Source organism: Muscardinus avellanarius, assembly GCF_963383645.1.
Source record: "Muscardinus avellanarius genome assembly, chromosome: 2".
Classification (NCBI taxonomy): Eukaryota; Metazoa; Chordata; class Mammalia; order Rodentia; family Gliridae; genus Muscardinus; species Muscardinus avellanarius.
The window spans coordinates 98,298,686-98,326,200 of NC_137787.1; positions in this window are offsets into that span (position 1 = coordinate 98,298,686).

Below are 27,515 nucleotides of genomic sequence, written 5' to 3' on the forward strand. Positions count from 1 at the left end.
TCTTGAATTTCATTTTTAAGGTGCTTTAAATTTTTGGAGTGACAAAGTTTTATGACTTTCATAATTTTCTAAACTTTGACCCTTGCCCTTCTACTCATCCCATACACAAATTCTAAGTATCCTTTGTTCAAATCACTGAATGCTTTTTTCTGAATTTTAGGCTTAGTTCTTGAAAATTCGTGCAACCCTGAGCTGCATTTCAGACTGCTAAAACTAAGCACTTTGCTAATCTAGAGACAGTTAGTTGTTTCTATAGTGTGACATGCCCATCTTCATTTCTACAATATGCTTATCCTTTTCTTTGATTCAAACTACTTCCATTTACTTTTTTTCTTTTTGGTGGTACTGGGGTTTCTGGAAACCCTTCTACCTCTGGGCTAAACTCCCAGACCTATCTTTTATATTTTTATTTGGAAACAGGGTCTCTTAAGCCAGCGAGGCTGGCTTCGAACCTGTGCAATCCTCCTGTCTCTGCCTCCCAAGTGCGGGGATTACAAGCGTGCACCACCACGCCCAGCCTTCCATCTACTTTCAGGGGTGCTGAAACTATTAAGTACATGGTTGAGAAGAAATCAGACATTCATAGAAGGCAAAATATCCCCACACGAAGGGGAAAGGGAAACGGATAACTGTGCGAGAAAGCATCAGAATCTTCACTCTAACCCAGCCACCAATTTAGCATCAATGAAACTGTGTATCCTCCCATTTATGGAAGCCGAAATATGCAAAATCATCACTGAAGCATGGAAACCCAAAATATGTGTTGACAAGCATTTTATATAAAATATCTACTTAGCGGGGAGAGAAAGAGAAACAAGTCAAACACCACTTTGAAGAAACAAGCAGAACCAGAAGATGAGAGATTTGACAGGACAACTGGACAGGCCTCCAACAATCCAACGTCATTAAAAAACAGGCATCTAAGCCAGGCACCTGCAATCCCAGTACTTGAGCAGCTGAGACAGGAGGATTGTGGGTTTGAAGTTAGCCTCAACAATTTAGCAAGGCTTTCAGCAACTTAGCCAGACACTGTTTCCAAATAAAAAAAAATATTTGGATGGAGGTGTAGCTCAGGGATAGAATGCCTCTGGGTTCAATCCCCAGCATCATCAGAAAACAAAAACAAAAACTAGGCATCTCTTAGTTGAAAGACCTCAAGAGATACAAGAGATACAAACAGAAAAAATATGGCGCTCTTTTGGATGCTAGTTGAAAAAAACTGTGGTAGAAAGACATTTTAAGCACAATTGGAAGAATGTATGGGTTCTCTGGTCCTAAATCAATTTTATAAATAAAACTTCATATATGTATACAGAAAGAAAGGGAGATCAAAACACCTATACACTAAGTTGTTAAAATTTATAATCTCTATATGTTGGGATAATTTTTTATTTCTTGTCAGTATTGTCTAATTTTCTATATTGCATATGTAGTACTTCTATAGTAACACAAAACTGCTTTTTAATGGATTTGCCTCAACATGATTATATGGGTAATACTTTGAATTATAGCCTTGGGTTGGTTTTCTGATGTTATTTGATCCTTGTTCATCTACTTTAGTTAAACACTGTTCTGTCTCTAAAAAGCAGGGTAGAGGGGACAAATGGAAAGAAAAGGAATATTTTTGTTTGGTCATTGGGCCAATCTAGCACTCTAAATCTTAATAAAATGCATAAAAGCTAGGTACTATAATTTCTCTTTTAGAGTTATGAATATAGACTCCAGAAGTTACCCAACATGGTTTAAGAGAGTGCGCTGAATGGCTTTGCTCTAATTTTACTGAATTTTTGACTAGGATCCTGAAGCCCTTTTCGCTAATCCCAAGGTCCTCTACTGAACTATCTCTTGATTCAAGGGAAAATCTATAAGAGAATTATAAAACAAAAAATCTCCAGTTCAGTTTATAAATTTGCCTTATGTGTGGACTTGAAGCAGGGCAGACACATTTAGAGGGAAATAAATGTTGGATGCAATTCAAGTTTAAGAAAGACAGTGGTGGACATTCATGCCCTTGGGGGCCCTTCCTGCTTTTCTTCTGGAGCCTTCAGAAGAGGCTAGGAGCCCTGCTCCTCACTGTACTAGTGCTGCTGTGACCCACAGGACAGCATTATGAGGCCACAGAGGGCTGGGCAGAGGGATCTCGCTGCCTCACTGAGCTCTCTGAATGACTGATGGAGAGAGCAGGCAGGTGGCAGAGCTGTTGCCCGTCCTCCAGTGCTAGAGGACACTGCACAGACAGCAGTGTGCAGCTAATGAAGACCCAGGTGGGAACTGGGAGATTCGGCCAAAACCAGTATGAGGAAAGTTTGGCAATACTCAAGGACCAGCAAAAGATTTACACCTCAGGAGATGCAGGGTGGGACAGTAACTGACCCCTGGGGGCCAGAGACTCCTCCTGCAGCTGGTGCCATCCAGGGGAGAGAGTTAGAAGGAATATGTATAATCAAATGAGGGAGAAACGAGACACAATGCAGCTAACCTACACTTAACAAAGGTTCCATTGTTGCCACTGGGCTGAATAACATTATGAAAATATTGCAAGAGAAAGAAGGATAAAGAAATTTACTTACTTGCCCTCTTAAGTTTGTGGTTTAAAATATGGTAGCTAGTATAACTTATCTCCCTTTATAGAACCAGGGGATGTCACTGTAACTTTCCTTGTAAATTGTACTTCACAGAGCCACCAATAGAGAAAAGGTTAACAAATATTTCATCATGATGACAATTTTATAGACTAAGAGTACAAAAAGTATTCCATATATAATGCCTCTCAAGTTCAAAACTAAATATTACCTGATAGGAAAAAATGCATTTTTTGGAAATTTAAGATCATTTATTAAAATTAAATTGCATTTTACATCATGACAATACCTTTTTGAAAGAATTAGTCAATGATCTTAAAGCTCTTATTTGTGTTTTTGAAGTAGTTTTCTTTCATATATTCTACAAAAACAAAAACAAAGAATGGAGTCTAAAAAATAAATACTGTTTTTTCAGTGACCTAAGCCCTTTAATATCTTACCACACACACACACACAAAAAAAAATTGGTGCCAAGAATTTCTGCAGTATAGAGCATTGTTGTGCTAAATGATAACAAGGAATGAACCAAATAAAAAGACAGCCAAAGTAGAAAGACCGTTCTCAGCCTCACAGAGAATCGGTGCTCAAAATCATTATTTGTAAAAGCTCCATTTTGATTACTTTTCTTTTGCCCTGGAGAATACTTTAATATTCAGCTGGAAATACAATTTCTAGATGACAATATTTCCTATAGGCCTCAAGGACAATAAGGCAGGGTAAAGGTGAGGTCCACCACACTGCCAGTGTGACTTGATGCTAGAGACTTCCCTTTAAAAATTGCATTATGACCAATTAGAGAAAAATAAAGGTTTCATGACCGACAGGGCACCCATTTGATTCACTGATCTGCATAGCTAACACCACACACTTTTGACATAAATGATCCATCACCCAGTGAGTTTTCTCAAGGAAACCCCCAAGTCCTGACTCCTGTGTACAGCTCACAGAACAGATGAGGAAGCCTTTCATGTTGAGATGGATACAGCAGCACGGATACCACCGATTGACTAATGGGTTGAAAGAGAAATGCTGAACAGTGAGGCCACACCGATCGTCTGCCCTGTGGCCCTCTGCCCTGCTCCTGCTCCACAGAAGCTGAGCTCTGCAAACTACACTCCACACACTTCCCTTCCTAATGGTTCAAGGGAGTCCTGGTAGGAAACCAGGGGAAAAAGATAAGTGTTTCAGTGTCTCCCACTCTCTCCCTTCCTAGTAGCTCTGACTACATAGTTGCAGGTCCCCCTAGGTCCTGGCAATGCCCCCATTACATTGGTCGCTATAGTCCTTGGTGGGAAAGCAGCTTCTACAGCAGTTCCATTGCGAATTGCCTCATCATTCTCTGCTTTTCAACTTTCAAAAATACCTTCTGAATGAGGACCTCTTGTTTGTTTGTTTGTTTGTTTGTTTTTCTGCAGTACTGAGGATGGAACCCAGGGGAAGTCTACCTCTGAGCTACATCCCCCTGCCCTAGTTCTTTTGTTATTCTTTATTTTGAAACAGGATCTCACTGAGTTGGACCCTGATCCTCAGGTCTCAGCCTCCTGAATGCTGGGATTACAAGTGTGGGACACCACGCCCAGCTAAGGACCTCTTTTAAATCCCTCTATCAAATGACTTGGCAGGTACTCTGTTTTCTCAGCCCAATTCTGCCTGATACAGGGACAATGGGTGATTCATGAAGTAACCATCCCAAAATTCTCTCTCTAGGTAGAATGGTGCACCACACCACAACCAGTCACTAACCCTTTCACTAACAGGGTATATACCAGGCCAAAATGCACCAAGAAACAAGAAAATAAAAAAGGAGAAAGAGGATGGATAGAAAGATTCATTCATACATTTTCAAGTGCCTACCACTGAGCTTGTAATGCACAGGGGGGGTGATGGGGCTATGAACTGGTTTCACTCTGAGCAAAAGCAAAACCGCCCTGCCTTCACGTATCACACACAGAAAGCCACAAAAACAGTGCAAGTTTACTACAGTGCACAGTCAGTTCTGTGATGACACTTGTTTTGAAAACATGAAGTTGATATATTAGGGAGTGATGTGAGCCTAACATGGTTTTATGTTTGCTTATGCAGCAATCTCATCTATGAGGAGAGGACAACCAGGCAGTAATACACAAATGTAGAAGCGATACCTCTCCAAGGACCTGAGTTCACCTCAAGCCACACCCAGTTGGTGTTACAACTTTCTACAATTTTTTTGACCAATTTCAGATAAATCTCCTTCCAACTCAACACAGGTGAGCAGCAGATTTCCTGAAACACTTTTCCACAAGTAAACTTTAAATCCCTTTGTCGTTAAAATACATTAATTAAAGTACTTAGGTATTTCTTAACCATTTTACACATGCAAATATACTAATTTAGCCAGGTGCGGTGGCGCACACTTGTAATCCCCGCGCTTGGGAGGCAGAGACAGGAGGATCATCCGGATTCGAAGCCAGCCATGCTGGCTTAAGAGACCCTGTTTTCCAAATAAAATAGTATAAAAATAGGTCTGGGAGTGTAGCCCAGAGGTAGAAGGGCTTCCAGGAACCCCACTACCACCAAATTTAATATATATATAGTTTATTTGTATATATACTAGTATACTTAGTATATACTAGTTCATTTTGCATATACTGGTACAAAATATACTAATATACTTTGTACTAGTTTCTTGTCTTTTATTTTGTTGATACCTGGGGAAGGTTCCTTTGTGTTTTGGTGTGTGTGTGTGTGTCTGTGTGTGCCTGTGTTTCTGGAGATTGAACTCTGAGCTACAACCCCAATTATTTTATTCTTTTATGTTCAAACAGAGTTTCTGAGGATGTTCTTAAACCTCTAATCCTCCTGTCTTGTCCTCCCAAATACTGAGATTACGGGCATGAGCCACCAGGTCTAGTAAGCTCTAAAATTTTATTGTGTGATTTTGTATAACATACTAGTCTTCTTGTTTTCTGGTACTGGGGATTGAACTGAGAGGCATTCTAGCTCTGGGCTATACCCCCAGCCCTAATTTTTATTTTTTATGCTAAAATAGGGTCTCACAAAGTTTCTGAGGGTCTTGTTAAATTGCCGAGGCTGGCCTTGAACCTGCAATCCTCCTGTCTTCATTTCCAAGTACTGGGATTACAGGCATGCATCACCATGCTTGTCTAGCATGGTGGGTTTTTTGTTTGTTTTGTTTTGTTTTGTTGGTGGTAATGGGGTTCCTGGAAATCCTTCTACCTCCAGGCTACACTCCCAGACCTATTTTTATACTTTTTTAAAATTTAGAAACAGGGTCTCTTAAGCCAGCGAGGCTGGCTTCAAACCTGCGCAATCTTCCTGTCTCCGCCTCCCAAGTGCGGGGATTACAAGCATGTGCCACCACGCCCGGCTAACACGGTGGTTTTAAAAAATGTATATGTTGCATTATGACAGAACTTAAAGGAAGAGGCAGTGATGATTACACCAGGAGGTAAGACAGGAGGAGGCCACATGCCTAGAGGGCAGGAGCAGGGCACAGGGACAAGGACCAGGAGGAAGGCCATGGTGAGGCAGCTGGAGAACAGAGAGAAGAGAGTGTTGAGGGAGGAACCCGGAGAGCTGGAGTATTAGGCAGGGGCTGCATGAGTAGTCTGCCAGTTACAGAAGTGGTGAGAAGGCCGCAACAGATGAGCAGGAGGCAGCTGTACCCTAACAAGCCTCCAAAGGAAGTGGGAGGTAGGCCAAACAGAGTTTTCCTTCAGTACCTGTAGGAGACTAGTTCCTGGAACCTGTACAAATACCAAAATACAAGAATGTGCAAGTCCCTTATACAAAATGGCATACTGTCAGACACGGTGGAATTTACTTATTTTTGCAGTACTGGGGATGGAACCCAGGAGCATTGTACCTCCGAGCTACACACCCAGTCTTATTTTTTAGACCTTTTAATGTTTGAAACTCAGTCTCACTGACTGAGTTGCAAAGGGCCTAAGTAGCTGAGGCTGTCTGCGAACAGCAATCCTCCAATCTCAGCCTCCAAAATGCTAGGATTACAAGTGTCTGTCACCACGCCTGGCCTCCTCCAAACTTTAAATCATCTCCAGATGACTTGTAGTACCTAATACAATGAAAATGCTGTGCAAATACTTTTTATTCTGCATTGCTTATGGAATATGGCCAAGAAAAAAAAGTGTGTACAGATGCAGTTTTTTCTGACAAATTTCAATCTGATATTGGCTGAATCCACGGATGCAGAACCCATAGATACAAAGGGCTGGCCATATGGCCCAAGGCCCTGTTTTTCTTTTCTTTTTCTTTTTTTTTTTTTTTTTGCGGGTCTGGGGATGGAACCCAGGGTCATTTTACCTCCGAGCTACAGCCCCTGCCCTATTTTTTATTCTTTATTTTGAAACCGGGTCTCACTGAGTTGCAGAGGGCCTCACTAAGTAGCTGAGGCTGTCCGTGAACCGCGATCCTCCGGTCTCAGCCTCCGGAATGCTGGGATTACAAGCGTGCTCCACCGCGCCTGGCTGAGGCCCTGTTTTTCAAGTGATAAAATAATTTTTGTGCCAACTTGAATAGCCACACCCACATATACACACACTTTTGACAGATACATTAAATTAAAAACTATCTATGAAATTTATTCATCCTTTTGCATGTACATATCTAAAATTCCATCCTAAGAGATCATACAGTGATTTTTATTCTTTATTTTGAAACAGGGTCTCACTAAGTTGTGGAGGGCCTCACTAAATAGCTGAGGCTGTCCATGAAGTGCGATCCTCCAGTCTCAGCCTCCTAAATGCTGGGATTACAAGCGTGCGCCACCACGCCCGGCTCATACAATGATTTTTTTAAATGTTGCTTTTTCACTCACACATTGCACACAGCATCCCACTCTTCCTGTGCCTCTTTTCACACTCATGTGCATTGGTGGCCTCAGTGTTTACCTTCGCTGCGGCTAGCCCCCGCTTTCTACTTGTTTAAATCTTTAATTATAGCCAGAAACATGGACCTGCCTCTCACCTCTCTGGAATTGGGAGGAGCAGCAGCAAGCAGCTGCCTAGACTGTTCAGTGAAGAGCATGTAAAGCCATAAATGCCTCTGGATTTAAATATTCATCCAAAGAGATCAGATTTTGGATAAAGAATCAAAAAGGTCTGTTTAAACACTTGATTCAAAAAATTAAATATGTGAAAGAGTACCTTCTATGAAAGACTTTGTACAGTGATTCTTACTACTCTAAAGAATAAAGTCCTCTAGATACAGTGAAAATGAAAATCAAATCTATTTGAGACACTAGAGAGAGGTGTTCGTTGGCGAAAACTGAAGTCTGCTCACCCTGCATGAAGGAAATAAAATTTATGGGGGTTGGGTAGAGGTTAGAGCTAGAAAGAGAAAGACCAAACATGCACGCACAAGCACGTGGGCACATAGCTGTGAACCGAATATTTTTGTCCCCTCAAAATCCCTATGCTGGGATCCTAACCCAGTGTGATATTTGGAAGTAGAGCCTTCAGGGAGGTGCTTACACCACGGAGACTGAGTTCTCATAAATCATATCAGTGGTGTATGATTGGATATAGAATTTCTCCTGAAAATCTCATGTATTAAAGTCCAGAGTTGGTGTGGATTTACTGGGTGGTAACCTAGGCAGGTGGGGTATAGCTGGAGAAGATGGATCCCTGTGGCTGTGGTCTTAGAAACTGTAATTTTGTCTGAGTCCCCTTGCTCCTTGCTCTTTTGCTTTCAGCCTCCATGCTGCAGAGCTCTTGCTCTTCCTTTCTCTGCTTCCCACCACCATGCTCTAAGATCTGCAGACCCTGGCCTCATATGGACTGAACTCAAAATCTCCAAAAAACTATAAGCACACATAAGTCTTCCTTCCTCTAAGTTGTGTGGTCATATCTTTTGGATTACGGGAGTGAGGATGTTGACCGAGACAAGTGCCTCATAAAAGAGACCCAGAGAGAAGACATGTCTCTCCCACCCAGTAAGGACACAGCAAGAAGGTCCATCCAAGAGCCAGGAAGTGGGCCTTCAGCAGACAGACACTGGATACACTGGCACTTTGACCTTAGCACCCAGCCTGCTGTTAGAAATAAATTTCGGTTGCTTATAAGCTACCAGTGGATGGTATTTTTATTATAACAGTCCAAATAAACTAAGATGTTGGTATGTTTTGAATGTTTCGGTCCCCCAAAAAAATTCAGCTGGTGGAAACAATCCCCAAACAAGAGTGTTAGCCTAATTTGAAGAGCCTAATGGGAAGTGTTTAGGTTACAAATGAATTATGCCCCTATGATAAGGTTTTGTGGGAATATGTCTTCTCCCCTCTCTTGCTCTTTTGCCACGTTGGGACAGAAAGTTCTTTCTCTCTGGAGAACAGAGCAATGAGGTACCTTTTTGGAACCAGAGAAGCAAACGGTCAGTGATTTGACCTTGGACTTCCCAGCTTACAGAACTGTTTGAGAATGAATTTCTGTTTTTTTATAAATTACCCAGTCTCAAGTGTTCTGTTCTGGCAGCACATAATGGACTAGGACAGATACACAAAAATATATAGGTCCCAAAAAATGAAAAACAAACAAAAAAAAATTCATCTGGGCGTGGTGGCGCACGCTTGTAATCCCTGAATTCAGGAGGCTGAGACAGGAGGATTGCAGTTTGTTGACAGCCTCAGCTACTTAGTGAGGCCCTTTGCAACTCAATAAGACCATGTTTCAAAATAAAGAAATTTTCAAAAATAGGAATGGGAATGTAGCTCGGAGGTACAATGCCCCTGGGTTCCCTCCCCAGTACCAAAAAAATTCTATCTGTGGCGAGTAGCCAGCCTGCAGCTCTTGCCAGCCCACTCCTTCAACTCTGGCTTTTACATTTTACTTAGATTCAGATCAGATTCCCCTTCTTTTCCACAATTTATGCCCATCACTTGACCTTTCTCCCAGGCATGACACTACCTCCTCTACTGGACTACCCCCATCTGTACCATTAACCAGTTTGTTTGCATTTTGCCATAAATTTGTTGTAGACTGAATGGATCTACTTGTCTATTCCTATTTATAGTATAATCCCATTTGTTATATGTCTAAAACCCCAGAAAACTAAAATAAACAGATTTATAGCCCCATTCAATGGTAATTGATTTTTTTTTCAGCATTTCTGGGAATACTCCAAGTTCCTAAAGGAACTCTAAATTATCAAAGCAAAATTAACCTACATTCAATGAAGTTTCCAAGATTTTTTTTCTTACTCTAATATGATTCATTTAAGAAATGCTTAAATTAGCCCTTACTATATATATACAGCAATATGCTCAGCATGATGGAGAGAATCCAAATATAATACAAGGTTTGGGACCTTAAAGTAGTTACAATACTCATATGAAAAGAAATGCCAGAACATAAATTAAACTACATTATAACAATATTTATACTAATGCCACATGTCAAAAAAGATACTTTTTGTTCTGCTGTAATATGTCATGAAAAACTGGGCAATATATTGGATATTTCCAAAATAAAAAACATTATAAATTAGTGGTTTTCTGGTTAAGGATTCAACATTAAACACACACACACACACACACACACACACACACACACACATGCACACACACACGCACACACCTATTCAATACATATCACAAAGCAAAAATTATAAAACCCCAGTAGCCATTTAATATAATGTAAGTGTCCCCAAAAAGAAATATTAATAATGTTAAAATCATTCAATGGAATCCAATGTACTCAAGTGTGCACATAACACAAAAATAAAACTATAATGTAAACTCTGATGTATTATAAATTGTACTTAATGCCAGCTCTGATAAACACAAGTATATCATTAACCATAGTTTTGCTTGACTTGTTGGATTCAAAAGGGTACTTTGGGGATGATTTTGATGTCCTGAGTCTCTTTTAAAAACGAGCTGATGCATTCTTTTTCTCCAGATATATCTCCCTGCAGAGTGTTTCGGCACTCAGAATTCTTCCCCAACCTTAGAGCTGACTTAAAGGTCCAGGGCAGGTGTTTAATAAATGTCTGCTCCTAATGGCTATAGTGGTATTAGTGGGTCTTTTATCAAAAGAACTGACTTAACATTTCTCTTTTCAAGCACTCCCATCTCTTGATTCCCTTAAAGTGACCATTTCTGACCAAATCAAAAAAGAAGGAGCCTAGTGTGGTGGCACACACTTGTAATCCCCACGCTTGGAAAGGCAGAGACAGGCGGATCGCGCAGGTTCGAAGCCAGCCTTGCTTAAGAGATCCTGTTTCCAAATAAAACATAAAGTAGGTCTGGGAGTGTAGCCCAGAGGTAGAAGGGTTCCATCCCCAGTACCACCAAAAAAAAAAAAAAAAAAAAGAAAAAGTAAATCTACAATAAACTAATAAAAAAGTAAATCTGGAGTAAACCTATATATATTTGTAAGCAAGGATCTAAGAATTTGAGAAACAAATCCAATGATTATTCGACAGATGATGCAGGGGTTTTTAATTAAAAGTGAATCAAAACATTTCTCACCTAACTGTAAAGCTCCTAGCTCACTGTCTTTTATATGAATTCCTGGGCAGGACTCATGGATTCCAAGGAAAGCTTTAAGAGGCAGGAACAAGATATGGGGTGGTCCAGGAAATCCAGGACTGCATGAATAACACACATAGGCAGGCAGGAGAGGCACCGAAGCTTATGCTGTGTCACAGGAAGGAGAGACACACACAATATGTTTTTGGTCAAGTTCAGCCGCCCCGGAAGATCTATGGAAGGGGGCTGTAGGAGAAAATGTTAAAACTAAATAGGAGACCTCAGAGAGTAAGACTTTAAATGCCAGTCCAGATAATGCAGATCCGATTTTGAGCTGAAAAACAAGGTGCAGAAAGAAGATTAATATGACAACACAAGAAGATGTAACCAAAGAAAATGTAGAACTACTTGTGAGCAGGGGACTGCAGGTGTTCTCAGAAAGATGATTTCGGTGATAAAGCCGTCAACCAGAATATTCTACACACATACCCTTCATCCTTTCCACCCGCTGCATCAATAAAATTGGGTGCTCTTAGGGCATCTGAATCTGAGCAAATGATGATCTTTATTCGTGCCTTTAAAACTTTGCTACTCTTAACTTTTTGGCTTCTAAATACTCAAAGAAGAGGTCTATGCACCCGGCATCATTTGCCTTATAGAGTTAATAGGGTATCTTCCATAAAACATTGTTATATTTTTTACTAATAAATCCTGATTATATTTCCCTTTACTCACCCATATCTTTCTCAATTTGCAAAGGCCAATATACCAATTTAACTCTGATTTGGAGATAGTCTTTTTCTTGGCAAAGCATCCTACATTTCAATCTTTTTCAGTTCACATTTAGTCCAAAATTGCCCATTTTCCTTGTCTACATCTTTAGTAGTTATTTTGGCAGCTTTAGTAGAGAGAATCAAAATGGCAGGATCGTGGGGACTTTGCCAATCCATTCTTGGCTCTTCTAAGATACTCAGATTTTTCTCTTAATCATCATAATAAATAAAGACTGGAAAGCATTCATTGGATTTGACAACAGGAAAGCAATGTGTGGCTCTGGGAAGAATAATTTCAGCTGTAGCAGCGGGGGCAGGATCCAGGCTGGGTGACATGAAGAGTGAGGGCAAAGTGGAGACACTGAGCAAGTTCTACTAGTTTCAGAAGCTAGAATGCTAAAAGTAGAGAAGGCGACTGGGAAGGGAATCAGGAGAAGATTGCACGTGAATTTCTGACAGCACATTCTGAGCAGCATTCCATTTCACGATATCATTCACTGCTTACTCTTTCTCTCCCACTTGACTTTGCTCCTGTAGTAGAATTTCTCTAGATCCAAGAAAATGTGCAATCAGACTGGATTATACAAATTTCTCCCACCTTTTCACTGGCTAAAACTCTGGAGCAGTCTCATTTCTTTCCATCCACCCCCTTTCTAATCACCTCGTGTGTTAGTTTCAATCAGAATAATATTTCTGAACATATCCAACCCCAAAAGCTGGGAATCTTTCACTTTCCGTTGAATTGTTGGCCTCTTCTTTCCTCTTTTCCCTCATTTCTCAGCTTGCATTCTCTTTTGTGTCTTTCAAATAGGCACGTGTAGCCTTTTGATGTGTGTGTGCATGCGTGTATATGTGTGTACACGCACATACCCTTCTAAATTTCCATCATCCTATTTTCACTTCCTAAGGCATCACAGCATATGTGATTTCATCCTATTTTGAGCATCTCAGCTTTCAGTTGTTGGGGCTGAATGCTACTTTGCTATTTCAGGTGCTTTTATCTTGTAGGCATTTGCCAAACATCTATGCTTGCCAACCTTATTGCCAAATCAATGGATAATTCTGTCCCTGTGTACATTTCGCTGCCCCACACTGACACATGCCAGGACAAAACTGTTTATCTTAGATTATAAGGATTTGGGGCTTGTTTTATTTAGACTGTGAGCATCACGAGTTTTCAAAACACAGAGTTTGAGGATGCTATTAAGTTTTATGTGGACCAGTAAACCAAAGATAAACCATTCTGCTTGCAATGCCAGGCTGCTGAGGAGTGTTATTATTGCTGTTGTTTTTAATGAATCTTAAAGAGATTTCTTAAGCCATCGACTTCAAAGCACTATATGCAATGAGATTTTATATTAAAGAGAATATCAATAAACATTCTGAAAGAATAACATATATATATCCCAGAATCAGATATAATGTTGGAAACAAAAACAAAATAGGAACACAGGGAGTCCAATTCCTTCCTTTCCATGCTGGATCTACTAGGCTATAAAATGCCATGAATACAATTTTTACCTTCAAAGCACCCTTTCTTTTTTCTTCCTAACTACCACCCAAATTTCATAAAAATTTCTTAAGTACATAACCATGTTGGGGGTATTTCTATATGCCCCAACTGAGACAGCCATAGTGTGGGATATACTATAGACATGCAGTACACATTCATTGGGTAAAATTTCCTTAAGGAACCAAGTAGATAGGATGGATTATATCAAGCGATCAAAATGCATTAAATCCCTTGCATATAAAATGCCAAAAAAATGTCCCCCTGAGATCTAAAGTCCTCACTATTGACATCTTTTTTTTTTTACTGTCTCAAATAGCCAAACTACCAATGCAGCCTATTCTGTTATGCATTTGATAGGATATTCAAAGAGGGCTCCAGCTCTGCAGATTACAAAGCCTTGATAAATTTTAATGGTCATCCTCAAATCATTTAGTACTATATTCTTCAACAGACATTGGGAACCCCATGCAGGCATATGTAGAGACTTCATTTCTTTTCTAGTTCTAGGGATCAAACCCAGGGTTTCACACATGCTAGGTGAACGCTCTACCCTGAGTTGCCTTCGTAGCCCCTAGAAAACCTTTTTTATCTTAGTCCAGTCCCCATGTCCCTTTTGTGTACTTTCAAGGATTACTCAGTGTAATTGGATGACAAGATACCTGAATAAAATATTTTTATACTGAAGGAGCCTGTGACTGAGGTTAACTCCTAGTATAACCCAGGCATGTTGAAAAAGGGATCCACACCCTCTTCTCCCCTTTAGGTGAACATAGTCTTTTCCTACTGCAGCTGAGCTGTTAGAAGTCACCAGATAGAGACAACAGAACTGAGCCAGACAGAAAAGTAGAAAAGAGTTTGAGACCAGACTTTATTCATCTTCATTAATTAGAATAAAATGTTATATAAGTGGTCCCATTATAAATACAGTGGTGTACCATATTTTGATTCACATATGTAGATGAAATTAATACAACTCCATTTAATTCAACATATACCTATTTTGCAGTTACTCTTTGTAAAGTTATGGGGATTGGAATAAGAGTAAGATGCATTGTTGGCTCTTATGGAACTCATACTTAGTAAGAGATAAATACACATAAATAAGGTGATTTGGCTTTTTTGTGGATAAAGAATGTGTATGTCTCATCTCCTCACATAGTTTGTATATTCCTAGAAATTGAGGTTGGAATCTTATATTTGCTTTTCTCCACTTCGTGCCATAAATACAGCAAGTGGTCAATAAATAATCTTTGAATTTATTCATATACCTTACAAACATTGTAAATCTTGGACTTTACATTAATTTGACTTGATATGTGCAAATTGCTTATTTATTAAAAAACTAAAAGAAGTACTTCACTGGGGATATAGTACATCCACAATAATTATGTTTTAATTCCACCAACTCTATAATCCAAATGAAATATCTAGTAATCATGCACATAATATGAGATGACACATTCTTAGAGTCTGTTTCCACAAGGAAATTTCTCCCTATGAAGTTTAGAATTTTTCTAGCAGAAGCTTTGTTCTTAATATCCTTTCTTTAATAATCAGCTAAAGTCGGATTTAAGCTACCTGTGTAATACATCCCCTCTTTGAAAGAGACTTAGAGTTATTAAAATGTTTCACACTATCCTGTGTAGCTCAATAGAGGCTGCATTTGCAAAGAAAACACAGGATTTTTTTTATATGTTCAACACAATGAAAGGCACGTCACATTCTGTTTCTTCATTTGAAACATGTCACAGCTCAAAGGGTCGGTGACTGTCAGAAATTCAACTTGAGAAAAGCTCTTCAACTCACTAAGAATGCATCCTGTCAGGAAATGAATCAACCCTACCAAAAACTTACTACAATTTGATCATAAATATCACTTTGGTGGGTCACATGTCATTTCTGGCTACAGTAATCATAATCAGGACAGAGCAAAAAAGGACTGAGAAATGTACATCAGATGTAAACCAGAAAAGTTGGATAGGTTCAGCCTTAAAGTTTGTTTTGTCCCTTCTTGTACTACCTAGAGAAAAAAAGAGATCCTAAGTTATGAGCATTTCACATGAGCAGGCAACATGTGTTCTCTAACAAAGCCATGAAATAAAAAAAACTCAAAAGACAAAAGGAAGGGGCATGATTTAGCTGGGAAACAAGGGCAAGGTGATTTGGTGATTTTTTTAATATTCATGGGTAGCTGTCATGGGGAAGCAAGCCAGATGTACTCTGTCTTCACTAGTGAATGGCAGATGCGATTCAGGTTTTCACAGATGACATGTGGAGAAAGCTTCCTCTCTTACAGGTCTTGAAAGGTAATGTGTTCCTGAGAGAAGTCATGGAAGTATTTTCAGTTTTATTTTTCAAGAGATTATTTGTGCTGGTGTTTGAAGGCAGACTTAACAGATAGAAGAATGACTTCACCTATGCAGAGACTGATGGCATATATATTAGAAGGAAACCTGGCATCTGGGTATGATGGTGCATGCCTGTAATTCCATACTTGGGAGGCTGAGATAGGAGGATTACAAGTTTGAGGTATCTTAGTGGTAGCCATTAATACAAAATAATATGGCATGGATTTTCTAAGTAATTCTGGATTTCCTCGGCAACTTAGCAAGACCCCAAGCAACTCAGAGAGACCCTGTTCCAAAATAAAAATATAAAAAATAAAAAGGACCGGGGGTATAGCTCAGAGGTAGAATGTTCCTAAGTTCATCCCCCAGTACCAAAGTGGAAAAATTTTTAAAAGAAAGAAATTTGGCAGTCAATAAGCAAACAGAAATGTTAATCATATGGGTGCTGGGCATATCCAACATGGCAGCCCAGCTGTGTGTGGCTTTCGAGCAACTGAAACATAACTAGTCTGAATCAAGATAGGCTTGTAAATGCACAATACAGACTAGATTTTAAGACTTAGTACATGAGAGAGCTAAAGTAGTACATTAATAACATTTCATAATCAATACATGTTGAAATAAAAAATTCTAGATATACTGGCTCAGTAAGATATTTGATTAAAATTAATCTCAATGTCTTTTTCCCCTTCTTTAATGTTGCTACTAGAAAATGTAAGCGTGAATTTGTGAAGTGCATGTGTGTTTCACATTCTATTTCTGTTGACTAGTACTGCTCTAGAACCAGACTTTTTGAGTATATATCCGGATCTGGGGCCAGTCATTTATTATTATCACCCCTACAAAATGGAAAAATAACAACAATATAGCCAAACTTGCAAGCTTTGTGAAAAGATTCCATACACTGATGGAGGAAGCATAGCACCTGGCACATAGTATGTACTCAGTAAATCTTCATTGCATGTGTCCTCTCTGTAGAACATTGTGACATGCAGTCAGGCTGGCTGCAAACTCCTCATCTGCTTGAGTGTCCCTAAAGATGGGGGATTCACTTTTCCTTGAGACAGCCTTTCACATTTCCAGACAGTTCTGAATATGAAAAAGTTCATTCCTGGAATGAGTAAAAATCCATTTACAACTTCAACTCTTCTGGTTGATTCTGCCAGTGGCAAAGAGAGAAACTGGTCATGTTCCAACATTATATTTCTATGGAAATTGTTAAAAGACATTGGTATTGGAAGTGAGTTTATAGAAACCTATGAAATTTCATGTCAAGCAACATCACCCTGATGCTACAAAACACCTTTAAAGAGAGATCTTTAAATATATTACATTATATATATGATATCTCACACAGGCTAAACCACAGAACAGGTCTTATCTTCTTTGTAAAGTTGTCCCTGTCAACGCCTTCTGTCCTGATACACATGAAGCCAAGAAGACAAGCAAGCTCGCCCACCTGATCCCTTGCCCCAACTTCAGGAGGGACCAAGGCTGCTGCTAGTCCACACATGCTCTCATCTCAACCCTCAGTTCCCTTTTCTGGCTCTTTACGCTAATTTCAAAGCTTTGCATACTTGGCAGAATACTGCTATCTTAGTGGTAGCCATTAATACAAAATAATATGGCATGGATTTTCTAAGTAATTCTGGATTTCCTGAAACTTCCAATGGCTCCTCCAGAAGCCAACACTTTTATATGCGAATATCTCAGCTCTTTACAATTCTGAGATCTAATCTTCACACGCAAGGTCTGTGCCAAGTTGAAACACAGCCTTTTCTCATATTTCCAAGTGACACTTCCACCTCCAGGTAGACATGACTCAGGGAGGCTCTTCCCTTCCATCACCTCCAGTGCCAGAGAGGCACTGCTGGCTGGTGAGTGGATGTGCTCTTGCATTCTGGAGAAATTCCAGCAGAGGTTAATACTGAAGTTGCTGCTCCCCAAAATATAAATGCTGGGACAACTGGATAAATCAGAAGCTAAACTATTCTCCCAACCCAGTAGACTAAGATGCAAATTATACCTGGTTTTTCAGTTACACTAGCATTAGACAAAGTGCAAAGGTTTTCTCGTGTCTGTTTCATAGTATGGAAAATGGGACTACCTAGTAGTACCCACCTTGCGTTATTATGAGAATTAGACACAGCAGTTCTAATGCACTTAACTTGGTATGAAGCATGTCCTAGGTTTCTACAGTTGGTATCCACTCTCATTGCCTACCTGGACTTACTAGACTGCTCCTTAGAGATCTTCAAACAGCTTCTGCCACCCAGTCCCTATGTTCTATCATATTCTCCTCTCTAGCCTTTTCCTGAATCTCAGTAGAGAGGGGTGTCCTTTCCCATGCAAAGCCTTTAACACTAGAACTCCACAAGTAGATGCTAATAAGAAAGCAGATTCAATCAAACATTAAAATTAGAATTTACCACCTCAGTTGTTCCGACAAAGAGAGGGCTTTTTGAACTGCCATAATCAGAGAAAGCTCAGTGGAATATAATTAAAACTGGATCTTGATTTATTGGAAGAATCTAGATAACAGAGACTGAAGGGAAGCTTTGGGGACCACTTCACATAGGTGTGAGATATGTGGGTGACTAGAAGGAGACAGGAGAAGGTGGAAAATAGAAACCCATGACAGGCATAATTTAAATTAAGATAGGATCTGAAATGCTATTTTTCAGTTCATGAAGCATGATTTGGGATTTTTTTTTTCTTTTCATGGCCCATCTTGTAGTATTTGAGTTCCATTTTAGTCACAGGAGATCTGGAAGAAAGCACAAAGGAATTTTCCTCAAAGACTCAAAGTTCTTGATATCCCTTGCTTCTCTGTGACTGGACAGAAGATATTCTAGTCATAGAAGGGGTCAATTCAGGTCAAATTGAGGCCCCATTAACAAAATTTAATCACAGAAATGAATGGAAGTCAATACAAAATAAATTAATTCTGATGACTAGAAATGGAGATGGAAAAAATAATTACTTTTCTCTAGAAAAAAAAAAGGGCCTTGTTGAATTATTCCCATACCCATAAATTTGGCTAAGTGGTCTGAGACCACCATGGGGCAGAAGGATTTATTGTTGTGGCAGATGACTTGGGCTAGAAATTTGGCTCTGCCTTTAAGAATATTATTGTATTTTTGGTATTGTTAGTTTATGTCTTCCAAAACAAAATATTAACTTGAAGGTATAATGATGTTATATTAATAACTCAGTTGAAAAGGGTTCCGATGCCCTTGAGTTCTTAAATATGATTACATACCATAGAATAACAATATTTAAGGCAGACAGCACTAAAATGTAAATATAAACATTTTCAAGTTGAACCACATGTACTGCCAAATGTGCATCTATTCTCAAAATGAGTAAAAATATCACTGCATAAAATTTAAAATATTTACAGACTGGTAGGGCTCAGGCACCAACCTATCGGAGGATTCTAGCAATACAATAGCTTTGGAGCAGAGTCCAAGGCTCTATTGCCACACTAGGTAGGTAACACTTTCAGTGAGCTTGTCAAGACATTAGTTAAGGGATGCTGAGAAGTAGCCTGAAGGATATCCCAGGTAGGATAGGGCCTAGGGTGGGGCTAAAACAGTACCCACTTAAGGACCAGTACAGAAAAGAAATTTTTCAAAATTTTTTCATCCAGTAAAGCTGTATCAATATGCACTGGCCAAATCACCCTGAATATGTCTTACGTAAGCACAAAAGGTAGAAATCAATAGAGGACAGCCCAGAAGCAAACTCTGCAAAAGATTACTGCAAGCCTTAGTCTTACTATAATTAAAATCTTTCATTTATGCATACTACATGGAATGCTTTTAAAAATAACCATCTGAAAGAACCCAAAATTAAAATATGCATTACTACAAAATACAGTCCAAGACCAAGGCAATCGTGCCTAACTGCCATGAAGTTGCGAACTCTTCTCTCAACACGGTGCTTCTTCCCAAAGTAATGAACTGTTTGCTAACATAGCACCCGGGCACAAACCTGCAGCCAATCCTCGTGCAGGCAAGTGGAACACAGCAACAACCTCCTCCCCAGCCAAGACACTGAAGAACTGTTCCTTGCATTCGTTACTTAGGATTCTGTTTTTAGCTACAGCATATTTAATTACAAGGGACTCATAATTAAAATGTGCCTAGAGAGGCAAAAATCAAGAGCAAGCACTGTGGCCCTTGCTGAAAAAGACCTGAGATCAACAGTGACAGCCTTCTGTTCTATGCAGGAAACATGTCTGTCTATACTTTCCCTGAGGCTCCACAACTAGCTTGATAGCTAACCTTTTCTGCTATGAGGACCTCTTTTTATTTTATTTATTTTTATTTATTTATTATTATTATTTTTGGTGGTACTGGGGTTCCTGGAAGCCCTGCTACCTCTGGGCTACACTCCCAGACCTATTTTTACATTTTTATTTGGAAACAGGGTCTCTTAAGCCAGTGCGCGCAGCTGGCTTCGAACCTGCGCGATCCTCCTGTCTCTGCCTCCCAAGCGCGGGGATTACAAGCGTGCGCCACCACGCCCGGCTCTTTTTATTTTTTAACCTCCACAGATTCCATAAATGTCTATACCATAGCAAAGAGTTGTGCTTTTAGAATCTATTAATTGTAAAAAAAAAAACAAAAACAAAAAACCACCTAATGCCTAATGACTAAAACCTAATAAGAATTTCACTTTTAAAGTGCTGTATTTTATTTATGACAGCAGCCAGCAGCATATGCCCACTCTTTTTTTCCTTTTGGTGGTACTGGGGATGGAACCCATTTGCCTTCGGGCCACACTCCCAGACCTACTTTATATTCTTTTTGGAAACAGGGTCTCTTAAGCCAGCGAGGCTAGCTTCGAACCTGTGCGATCCTACTGTCTCCACCTCACAAGCGTGGGAATTACAAGCATGAGCTACCACGACTGGCTATGCCCACTCTTAAAATATATCATTTTTAACTGGGCCTAGTGGCACACATTCATGGCCAACCTCAGCAACTTGGTAAGGTCCTCCACAACTTAGTGAGACCCTCTGCTTCAAAATAAAATATAAAATAGAGCTGGGGGTGTAGCTCAGGAGTAGAAGGTCCCTAGGTTCAATTCCCAGTATCACACACACCCAAAAAATCATCATTCTTATATTCCAAGATGACTTCATTGTTCAGCTTACAAACCAAGCATGGGTTCAAATCCCCACCTTCTACAATAACCGTGACCTTCACCAGCCAAGACTCTCTCTTATACAGCATTTTTGAGTTGGTTTCAGAAATGCACCAAGAGTCATGAACTAGTTGTATTTCACTAATATGTGGAATCATGACTCAAAATGAAAGTTTAATCAGAGTTCAGTGACTGAAATTCCTATTTCCCTTTGTTAAAAGACACACACAAGCTGACCAGGAAACCATAAATAATTGCCCTAGCTTGGTTTCACCAGGAGCCACTGTAGGCCATTTGTGCTTATTCGCCACTGTTTTTCTACTAGGACCATCAACAACGTAATCTCAATTGATGGAGAAATGTTAAAGGGTGAATGAGATGATTTCCATTCTGAAGCAGAAGCACAGTGATTTCAGATCTGCTATACCACAAATTCCAATCAAATTGACAATAGTAAATGTCTAGAATTTAAAATGGAGTTTAAAACCCTCCTACTTTCACAGGTTTAATGTGTTAATTATCACTTAGATATTAATCCTGTTAACAGCTCTAAATTAAGGACCTGCAGTATACTTAGGCAGCTGGCTGGTGTTAAAGTGATTACAGCTGCTGCTTTTAGAGTTATATACTGAAAAATACCTTCTTTTGAGAACATAAGGCATTTATGCAACCTATATTAAAAATCCAAGAACATATCTAAGAAGCTCATAAACAGTTCCTGATACTGGAATACCCTATTCAAAGATCTACCCTTTACACTTTATTTGTAGAGTATCTCATAAGCTTTGTTCATCCTGCTGTTCTTTTTGCCTCCCCGCCAACTAGTCTACTTGTCACTACTTGGAATCCTTTAATCTGTTTATCTTAATCTTGTATTTAATATATCGTATCATTTGTCATTTTGACTGTTAACTCAATAGCACCAGTCATCAATTCTTTATCATTCTATTCAAACTTTGGAGTCAATGTTATTATTTTAATGTCTAATCTTTACAAAGACATGTGGAACAGCAAAATTGCAGTTTAGGCAAGGCTGTTTTTCTCTGAAGGAATCATAGGACTCTAGCCTTGACTTGTGAAGTATAATTAGAATGAGCTGACATGCTTCAGAATGTCTTTTTGGGACACTACTCTTCTATTAACTCCTATCTTTTCATTCTGCTTCTTTAATCTGTGATGTAAAGACAAACTTTTTATATAGATGTTAATAAAACAATTATTCCTTCAGAAATAGGATCTGCAGCAAGTAGACAAAGTCCTTAGTAATCTTTCTGATGAAGAACATTTCAGCAGTACTATTTTTCTCTAATTCCTTCTTTTCTGTCTTTTAAAAGGCACACTCAGCAGAGAACAGAATGGTACGTCTAGTTACCAATTCATTAATGTCAATCCTCAAACAGTGGAGTCTGTGTTTATATGGTTTTCATGATCAGTAACTATTTCCTACGTGTTTCTGTTTCTTAGCCTTTTAACTGTTTAATAAGCAACAACTTTGATGAAATACAATGGCAGTAGATTAAGGAAGCATCATAAAAAGATCACTTTTAGGTACTGATTCAAATATTAAGGTAGATATAAACTGAGCCCATTGTGTAAAGACCCCCAAAATAGACTATCAAAGTCCACCAGCAGTAGGCGACCCTCTCCTAGACCACACATCTCCAACTCCTTTTCCCAGATGAATCTCCAATCTTCAGAACCAAACCCTGAATGGTTTGAAGGTGATCAGAGCTTCTGGACATGTCTGTGCTAATCTGTAAGACTATCCCACATTTTTTAAATCAACATATCTACAAATTTTTAGAGGCAGTTTTGTTGTTATAAGGTCGGAGAACTATCTAAGTATCGTCAGAATTTTTTTTCTTAAATTTGTATGCAAAAAGAGTTTCCAGGTGTCACGTCAGCCCTCAGCAAATGAAACATGTGTGTGTGCACACGCGCACGCGCGCGCGCACACACACACACACACACACACACACAGGCTAAGAAAGTAGAAGTAAATTCCAAGGACTCTACTTTGTTGGCTCAACTATCTACCAAAAACAGAGAATGGGGGCCACATTAGGCTTTAAAGGAAGGCTCCTGTTACTAATGGCACTGAGGTGTAAAAACAGCAATGCATCAAAGAAGCGCAAGACTGGAACTTTATAGAGCCTTTAACCCACAAAGACATAAGCATTCACTCGCCACTGCACAGGACTTCTCAATTTGGTTAGTAACATCTTAAGTGGTTACTCTCAGGAAGCCTTAACCAACAGCTGAGTATAGTTGAGAGCACAAAAAGTCTTCCCTGGAGATCCACCTGCTCCCAGTTACCCAACCCTGATTGTCCTGATACTACCAGAGGGGGCATAAGTAGATCCCTTTGATATTCTTAAGTTTGCCTTTCAAAAAGCAAGTGTACACACACACACACACACACACACACACACACACACACACACACACACACACACACACACTACAGCCTAGTTGGCATGACCCCCGCCTGTTTGGAATGACCCTTTCCACAATACTAGAACACTTGGAGATGTATTAAGAAACACCAGGCAGGCTCCTTCACCAGATTATCATTTACAAGATCCCCAATGTGCTTAAAGGTGGAAAACTGCAGGATACTGGCAGACCACCAGCGAATCCCGGGCTCACCCACGGACCGCATCACAACTCCATAACCTTCTGTGGAACTCCACCTTGATTTTACGGAATCGGATCTCAAGAGTTCTTGAGGGATGCTCAGACTTCAGAGATTCAAAAAGAAAAGTACTATTAGGTCATTTGCCCTTCTCTTCAAATAGATTTTTTTTTTAAATGTCTGTCTTATATTTCAGAAGACAGAGCCAAAGCACTTAGTGCCTGCCTCCCTAACACACACACACACACACACACACACACACACACACACACACACCACTCCAAGCTCTTTCCAACTTCAAGGCTCAAAATATATGCAGACACTGGAGAAGGGCGGTTTCATTTTCTCATTCAAACAACTTTAGTACTGTGGGACTGTTAAGATGAAAGGTGACAGGTGCAAGTGGGTCATGCTTTAGTAAACACCCTAGTCCACACCCTTGCCCCTCACTCGCGTGCCCCGGTCTCAGTTTTCTCTTTATAAACAACGCGATGTCACCTCTGTCCGACCCGAGTCCCCTTCTCCTGGACACACATACCCTGTACCCCGCAGGGACAGTAGAAATGTAAACTGTTGCTGCAGCCTTCTGACACTCCACGGATAAATCAGGGGAAGCTGCAAAACTTCTTGGCTGCTCAGCTATCCTTCCGGGGCCCTGAACACCCACGCGCAGATTTCGAAGTCCACGGCACGGAAAGGGAGCCCCTCAACCTGTTTGCAAAGCCCCACAACTCCGGCTCTCAGACCTTAGGCTCCCGGCACAGGATGGGGAGCCCTGGCTCACTTCCCGCTACCCGAAGCCCGGCTGGGGATGGAGGGTGCGAGCTCGTCCCGCCCAGTCCCTTGCCCGGGGTCGGTGCCCGGGTCGCGCGTGGGGCGCTGGCGCCCAGCCGGGGGGACCCGCGCGCTGCGCCCCGAGCCCACCCCGCCGCAGCCCGAGCCGGGCGCGTCTCCGGAGCTCGCTCCAAGTTCCCGCGTCTGCGGGGCGAGGACGCAGCCCAGCCCGCGGGGTGGCGGGGATCGGGCCGCCGCACCTCCCGCCCCCCGGCGGCCAGGGGCCCGCACCGCTCACCCGCCGCGCCCCAGCGGTAGCCGCAGCCCCTGCGAGCCTCCGAGCCCCGAGCTCCGCGAGTGCGAGGAAGATGGAGCCGCGCGTCGGGAGACCACCCATTCCAGCGTCTGGCAACCCGGCGGCGACTCTGGCTCCTCAGCACTGGAGGAGGAGGAGGAGGAGGAGGAGGAGGAAGGATCGGCGCAGTCGGACGCCATCTGCTGTACACCTCTGCGCAGCCATTGGCTGCCTGGTGCGTCCCCGGGAGCCGCGGGCTGCAGGGAGCACCGGGCGCCGTGCCTCCCGCAGCAGCTGCTCCCCGTCGCCCCTCCCTCCTCCCTCCTCCCTCCCCCTTCCCCTCCCCCTCCCCCTGGCCCGCACCCGCCAGACCCTTGGCTCAGCCCGCGCCCGAGGAGCAGCCACCGGCGCGCCAGCCCCAACCTAGGCTCCTCTGCCCCGCAGCTGTTTCCCGCAACTTTCAAGCCTCAGGGGTGCAGGTATGGGCGGGGAGGAGGAGGCACCCCAGCTGGGTTGAGCCCCGGGTACTCAAGCCGCCCAGTGCCGCGGAGCTGAGGGAGCGCTTGGCGCCCGGGGGTTTCACAAAATGATAAGAGCGAAAAAAGGGAGAGAGTGGGGTTGCTCTTGCCCCCTATTTATAACCCAGTCCCAATACTCACACAAACGCGCCAACACTCAGACACACAAAAATCTCACACTCGCTGAGCCACCCGGCAGAGTCCGGATGGCCCAGTGTTCCTCTGCAGTCCCCGGGCACAAGAGGGCTTCGGTGTTACTAGAAAAAAACGACAAAGATGCTCGCAGAATATGTGGGAGGAAGAGAGAGAGGGAAACCTTAGGGGCGACTCCCAGGAGAGGACTGGAGCTGGGTGCGCACCTGCCTGGGCATCCCGGTGTCGAGAGGTTTCCCGCTGCTGGCAACCCACGTCGACCAGAGCCTCCGAGACCCCTAGCTCGGGGGCATCGAGTCTAGGGGATACGCAGTCCCGGGGGAAGCGCAGGGAGGTGCGGGAGGAGCGCCTTCCCTCCTGAGTGGGGATGCTCGCTGCAGCCAGGAGCTGGAGAGTCGGAGTCCGCCCAGGTGAGGCAGGAGTGCTGAGCAGAGAGCACGTGGGCCCGCGAGCAGAGGAGTCGCAGCTGAAAGTCCTTTGCCTACTCTGACACTTGTTTCAAACCCTCCTGGTTTTTGACACCTTTGATCCAGCGAACTTCTTAGGCTTGTTCAGAGAGACGAAGTTGCTTCAAACAGAAGAGGGGAAAAAAATCATGAGGACTACCTATTGCCAATTACTGGGTATTTTGCCTGTCATCTCTCTTTAAATGTGTGAGCCCCGCGATGGCAGGGAATATGTCTTTTCTATTTTATCCAATGCCTTGGCGCACCACGGGTGCTTAAAAAGAAGCAAAATAATAATGATAAAAATTAAAGCTCGATGTCATAGCACAAATTAGATTAAAGAGATAAATAGAGCAGCTAGAAGCTGTCATAGGGGGAAAAACACAAAAGAATGTAAATGCCACTGTAAAGAGAAACATTAATATGTTGGTAAGAAGCTCCAGTCCAGCTTCCCTTCTGAAAGTGGGAAAGCCTTCATACTTGAAAAAGTGATTGCTATATTCGCCCCTTAAGTACCACCCGTCACATTCTAGGTAATGCTTTTCTTTATGACATCACCGTCTTAAAAGTAAATCAGCTGCCGTCCAGATCCCAGAATATTTCCCCAAATTCAAAACCATGATTTGTTACTCCCGAAGGGGCAAAAATGCCAATCCTGTGAGCCAGGGGAATGTAAAACTGGTCCATTACATTTTATGGTAATCTCAATATGTGCAGATCAATAGCCAATGAGTCTCTTTTAAGTAACTTGAGGAACAACAGCCAAAGAAAAACATTTCTGTTTCCTGAACTGTTACACCCAGGCTTCCCAGGTTTCCAGCTTCCCAGAATCAGGGCTGCATTTTCAGTCTGTGTCCCAGGCGCACACATTCTATGGGCAAAGACTTGGGTGTGCATTCTTTCTGGGAAAAGCTCAAAAAGAGTAATGACCTCTATGGACATCTTAGTGGTTATTTGTCCCTCTCCTCAGATATAATGATATGTTCATTTTTCTTGAGGCTGGCCATTTCACTTCAAAATATGTCTAAACTTAATATTATTAGACCACTATCATTAACTGTATGCTATACCTGATTGATCACTTATCAGTGAACAAAAAGTAAGACACAACTTTCCTCCACTGTCCCTTTATTTGTACTTTGTCTCTCCATTTTATATTCTAGGATGTGAGATCATGGTTATATGACAATTATGTCCTATACATTTGGGCCTCTTAAAAAGTAATCCATAAGAATAAAATCTAAGTTATTTCTAAAATACAAAGAACCATGAGTGTTGAGCATTGTTACATATGACTCCTTTATTCTTAGGGAATAGTCCATTTTTCTTTAAGGCATGGTGATGACAACAGGTAATGTCAGTAAAATCAGAGTGTAAGATGCTTGAACTTTAACATTGTGCAGTTGCATATAAATATGTAGAAGGAAAATGCAGACCAAAGATTCCCTAACTAGCTCTTTCTACTTCTAGCCCAAACTCCAAGGTTATGTTTTAAATAAAGATTTTACTGATAATATGAATTTATTGCCAACATAGAAATCTTTGGTCCTTATAAAAGGGCTTCTCTAATGTTCATGATGTATATTAACAAACATATCAAAGTCAATGATTAAGTCAAACATGAGGAGGAGGGAGAGGGAGGGAATGGGGCAGGAATTGGGTAAGGGCTAATTGGGTGATGTGTGCATGTATGCCTCCACCATCTTGTACCCCATTAAGATGTATGAGTATAATGCACTAATAAAATTTTAAATGAATAAAAGGACTCCCCTTAAAAATCTACGGTGGGAGCTGGGCATGGTAGAACATGGTTGTAATCCCAGTACTTAGGAGACTGAG